The sequence below is a fragment of the Pinus tabuliformis genome, chromosome 4_1, assembly GCF_031772625.1.
Source record: "Pinus tabuliformis cultivar Carrire ecotype Pingquan chromosome 4_1, CPIR1, whole genome shotgun sequence".
In the NCBI taxonomy this organism is placed as follows: domain Eukaryota; kingdom Viridiplantae; phylum Streptophyta; class Pinopsida; order Pinales; family Pinaceae; genus Pinus; species Pinus tabuliformis.
The window spans coordinates 192,033,797-192,039,796 of record NC_142303.1 but is presented as its reverse complement, the minus strand read 5'-3'; positions in this window follow the sequence as shown (position 1 = coordinate 192,039,796).

The following is a 6,000-nucleotide window of genomic DNA, read 5'->3' as shown; positions in this document are numbered from 1 at the left end:
AATTTCCCTGTTAGGAGGCATTTTCATAGGTAGGTCTTGAAATACTTTTTCATGCTTCTGAATTAGATCTTGTATCTCTGGTGACTCTTCGCTGGTCATATTTGCAGCTAACACTTCCAATTGGTGACATTATACTACATAAGCGGGTGCTCCTTTTCGAATCATCTTCATCATCTGAGATGATGATACAATTTGATTCTCTGGTGCTTGGAATCCGTGTAATTTGTACTTTTGACCTCCCCATTTGAAATTTATGAATTGTTCTTGATGGTTGGCGGCATAAGTCTACATCTACTCCTCCTAATGGTACAGTGAAGAACGAAGACTCTAAATTAAAGTCTTGAATCTGCAATTTGACCTTATGGCATTTCCCTACCTTTTCAATCTTCTTACCATCAGTTACCATCACCTTCATGTTTGGTAAGGGAAATGAAAAGATGTTGAGTCTTGTATAATTCAATAATGTTATGTAAAAAAAATTAATTTTAGGTTAATTATTTAATTTCAAGGTAATTGAGACGAAAGGGCACGATCATAAGATCATGCCCTTTCCCATAAGGGTGCCCATGGCAGTATATAAGCCAGGGACCCTCACTATAAACAACCATCATACACTTAATTAATAAAATATATATGTTTATATCATTTCTAACATTTTTATACAACATTATGTTAGGCCCTCGCTGTCTTGAGGTTGGTCTCGCTTCCGATTAGGAAATTGTTCAAACACTCAAGACTTGTCAACACTCATCTGTATGCACTCAAGATCCATCCAACACTCAGATTTTATTTCCTCCACTCGAACTACACGATCCCATTGCTCATGCATTGGAGGAGTCTTACATTGCAAGCACTCGTGCACGACACAAGTTATCTTTGTTTCTTTCATTTGCTTGCATGTCACAGTCAAGAGTGTGATTATGCTTCAAAGTTGCACGTAGTGTCACATGACACCATGATAAGTCCGTGAACTATCCGTCATGCACATGCACTCACTTATGTCCCGTGGGCACTTTGAATCATGAAGTGTGGTTGTCTTCATTGTTATATCTTTCTTGCTTGCTGGTTCACACAACTAGGTTTCTCGCGGACCAAGCCTTCACCAACATGGGTCTACCAATGTGCCAATGCCTACATTGAAAGTATCACTTCACGTGATTAGGCCCATGTACCGTTAGTGTAGGAGTAGGAGTAGTGTTTTCTTTCAGTTGTTTCTTGCATGTTTGTTTTCTTATGTTCTTTGTTTGCTTGTTTGTTTGTTTGCTTGCTTGTTTACTTGCTTCGCTTTCATTTTTTGCTTCTGCTCTTTCTTTGCTTTGTTGATTGCTAGTTTGTTCGCTTGTTTTGTTCATAGGTTAGTTTTGCATGAAACCATGTATGACTCTTGAAGAGAGGTAGGTAATGTACAAGAGGGCTTGTACAACTATCACTACTTGGTTATCTGTCATCTTGCCTCTGTATGATGAGCTTGTTACTTTTAGTCCATGATATGTTGAAGGAAATTACATACTGTTCGAAGTGAACTTTGGTATAAACACAACGCTTGCGCGCTAACTATTGTCACCTTCTCTAGTCGATTGTTTTTGGGTTAACCCTTGTCATCTCAGTCAAGTAGAGTAAGGTAAGGGGGGAAAAACCTTAATAGGCACGTCAGAGATACAATTAACTACTTCTCTGCTGGAACAACCTCTTCTGCTCTCAATAAGTCAAGATCCCTCTTCCGCCTCTGAAATGAATAAGTGCTATGCACAATGAAAAATGAAAAAATGAAAAGTAAAAAATGAAAAATGAATAAGGCGAAAGAAGAGAAAGGCTTCCTGCACAAGGAGGTGATGCAAGTAACTCTGCCAGGGTACTGACCAGGCTCGCTGGCAGCGGAGCCATGCTTGTGTTCCTATGTGACTCCACCAGGGTACTGTCCAGGCCTGCTGGCAGTGGAGCAACACCAGAGATGAAACTAAGACTCTGACGACTATACTACTTGTGCACCTATATACCCCTCAACCCCAATCAAAACAACTGTGTTGCCTTGGCTTGGAATGTGTGTTAATCGACCAAGGGCTTGGCAGATGCTACATCTTACAATCAAGTTAGTGTGAAACCAAGATGAGATGAGAGCTGAACAATACTTTCGGAGGTGTTAGTATTGCTTTTCACGGACAAGGTCCATTCAAAGATCTGGAGTTCTACCAGTGTGTCACCAAGTGTTGTAGTGGCTACAACCACCCTCCAAACTTTTTCCTTAGCCTCGTTTTGGAGCCTCCCTTCCAACCTTCACAGTAGCTTGCCTTGCTTCGTCAAGTTCTCAAGCTTCATTATTTTCCTCGCACAAAGGTAGCTTGTCAATCACAGTTGATCCATTCCCCTCACAGGCTGCTCACCAGGACTTGGTCCAGTTGTAGTCTGAACAACTTCCCCTTGAAAATTGTGCATTTATGGAGGGCAACCAGCCTTCCCTCTAGGAATTGCACAATCCTCTTTGACAACCTACTGGGCTCCAGGATTGCGCAATCTTGCTAGCCAGCCCTCCCAGCGGGATTTGTGCAAACTTTCCCAGCAGCAAGCTATTTAGCCCAGGGTTTGCGCAAATTTTGGCAGCAATCAGTTGCTCTGCCCAAAAAGTGCGCAAATCTCTTGGGCAGACAACTCAGCTCCCAACCAGAAATGCACATTTTTCTCCAGCAGTCGAGTAGTCTCTTGCACGTGCAACTGAGTTGACCGGTTCCCTTTGGGACTGAGCAAAATAGACATGCATGCATAGGCTACTTCTCCCAAGGCATCACACAAAGACATCCCTTGTTTTAGGGATCTGTTTTTAGCAGTTTGAGGTTGCATGCAAGGAGCAATTCCAAAACCTCTCACAAAGTGTCGCTTCCCCTAGATTCGTGGCATTCACGTCACGACCTCGATGTTATCAAAACTCATCAACCAGATGTTGCATAGCTCATTCCTCACATCAACCTTGCAGCTCTAACATCCCACATCACATCTAGGAGCAGTCAGCACATTTAGCTCGGCGGTTTTGGGGTAAGCCCGCTTCCCATGCTTTGTGCTGCATTTCTGTCACTTTTTGTGTATTCGCTTGTGGGAGTATTGTTTACTTGATCTCTTTGAACACTTGCTGTCATTTACATATATCCTAGCTTGTCCTAGCTCTGTTTCAGTTTTTGTTGCTATCTCACTGCTGTCGCAAGGATGAAACTATTTTGCACAGGCATTCGCCCAACCGGCGAACTGCCTCACCCACATGCATGTTGATCTGTTTGCTAAATATTTCATTCATGTTCTACATGCACTAGCAATCAATTCTGCTATCACTTAGTGTCGTCATGCATTTACTGTCTTAGTTGCTTTTAGTTGCTTGTTGGCGAGTCGGGCCAACCTTAGCCCGGACTCTACCTTCACCAAGGCTGCATTGCGCAATCTAGGGAAGGAAGGCTCACCTTCCTCTCTAGATTTACGCATTCCTACCCAACATTGGCCTCTAGGAATTTTTTGCGCATTTCTGGAGGACAGTGGCTACTTGGCCTAAGAAATTGCGCAAATCTATCCCTGCGCCAGTAGTCCTTCCTAGTTGGAATTGCGCATTGCGCAATCTCAGCATTCAACAGCTAGACTAGACTATGCATTGCGCAGTTCTAGCAGTCAACCAATCTCCCAACAACCCAGACTATGCCTCAAGTAGTCTTGGTAGTCGGTCTCCCGACCTCCCAGTCGAAATTGTGCAACCTTCATGATCATTTACCTAGGTATGTTGCAAGTCAATTCTCGTGTTCATTTTGGTTTTAGACTGACATACTGATTTCTATGAGTGTTTTCGTGTCTCCAGGTATCGCAGGTGTTCATTTGCCTCTCAGCAGTATAGGTACAATGGTTTCCAAGAGAGCAGAGACAAAGACACCGTTCAAAGCATGCTTGGGGATGTAGTCGATCAAATGTCTATGAGCGTGCCTACTCACGAAGACATCAAGTTGTTCGTAGACAAGGACATCAAGCAGCATCATGAAAAACAACAGAAGGCAGCATACTAAATGCAGCGAACGCAATGAATGCAAGAGGAATGTTGTTAACAACACAAAGGCGGAACAAAGTTGCAAGATCAAGCAGATCCATTGATAATGAAGGCAACTTGGAGACTCAGGCTATGAGGTGATGGCGTGACATGAAGGTTGCGCGAATGCAGAGAATGGAATGAAGAAGGAGTTGCCTGTGCCGAAGCAGCAACTCAAGGAAAAACATGAAGCTGCACAGACAAACAAATGAGTTGCAACAGGATTAGGAACAACAGTGGGTGCAACATGCACTCACGGATGAAACTGCACCGGTATAAGTTGAAGATCCATCCCAGCAGCTAACACGGAGCATACATGGTGAGCATTGTTGTTGATTGCATGCAAGGGATTCAATAGCATGCATGTCATTGTGCACACGCATGCAACCCAACCCATTCAGCACACTCACCAAGGCGAAGACAAGAAGCAAGTCCAACTGGAGCTGAAGAGGTACTTCGGCAAGTTGATGCGTATGACCACCAACACACCCTTGAAGATCACCACGGACACTATGCATCAGTGTGTTGCCGGTTTAGCCGTACCCAAGAAGACCATATGCATGTTAGCAGACGAGTTGGATGAAGGGACCAAACCAATGCACCAGTTGCAATGGAGGCAAGAGTTCGCTTCAGCAAGATGTCACCATGAGGTGCATGCACACCATCACGACGACCAAGCTTGGCATCAACTCACCACCTTCACCATCACAAGCATGTCAAATAGTTGGTCTCACCACAGCGGACCCAGTGTCAGTGATGTCTTGCAAGGCTTGCTCAAGCCATGTTGTTTCACATTAGTACATGTGCATTGTAATGTTGAGTCATGTCAAGTGTAAGTGAAGTGTCAATGGTTGGATGTAACAGTCATAGAGTAGGTGAAGAGTCATGAGGGTAGTTGAACTGTCACAAAGGGGAATGTCAAGGGTCACCCCACCCTTTGCTATAAATAGCCCCTCATAACTCATTGTATAGGCTTTTGGTCAACCAAGCTTCTACTAAAACTATCTTGAAGAAGGCTTGGGCAATATTGTAATGCGCCTTGGCTTCTCCATTGCATGGAGCTAGTACATCTCTTTGGGGAGCAGGTGGATGTGGTTGTAACGTTCCACTGTTGGGGCTTGCAGGTTTACATGGTGTATTGTGTGATTGTGACTTACACTTCTTTAATAATAAGAGCCAACACATTTTCATGCATATGTTCTTATTGTAGTTGGATTGTTCCAGTTTCCTTAATGATATGTGTTTTCTAGCTTACGTACTTGTACATGAACTTATTTGTATGCAATTATATGAATCTTGTTGTCAATGTGTTGCATATGTTGTTAATGTTGTCACCATCTGTGTCGATTGCTCTGTCAGACATCAGACATACCTTTCTCATGAACCTTGCTATATCAACTATCACACTCGTCTCGGATTGATCCGTGAGTGTTGGTCGTGTTATCTTACCGTGTATGTTGTGACTGCCGCATCCGAGTGGACTGCTCTGTCAGAAGTTGTGCATGTCCTTTGTGTGGTGTGTTCCTAGCCAAGTTGGGACTAATCCCTTTCAATCTAGAACTCACCTTCACCTTCCTCTCCCTTCGAAGTGTTGGAACCTCTTGTACACATTCCTTGACTCTCTGCATCAGTCACACCCTTGGTATTGACAGAGTTATCTTACTTACCTCTGTGCGGCATCACGGTCAAAGCATTATCTTACGACCCACTATTGGTACTCCTACACCAAACGGTCTGAGGTCTAATTGAGACTTCTTACTGGGGGGATCCCCTTGACATGTTGGCGGCTCCAACACCATCAATAGAAACCCTAGTCTACATAGGGTTGTTGTTAATGAAATCTAGAATTCTTATTCTTTTGAAGTTTTGATATTATAACCCTAGCCCTTTAGGGCTTGCTATTAATGTCTAAATTATGTATTGAAACCCTAAAACTTTAGGGTTTGGTA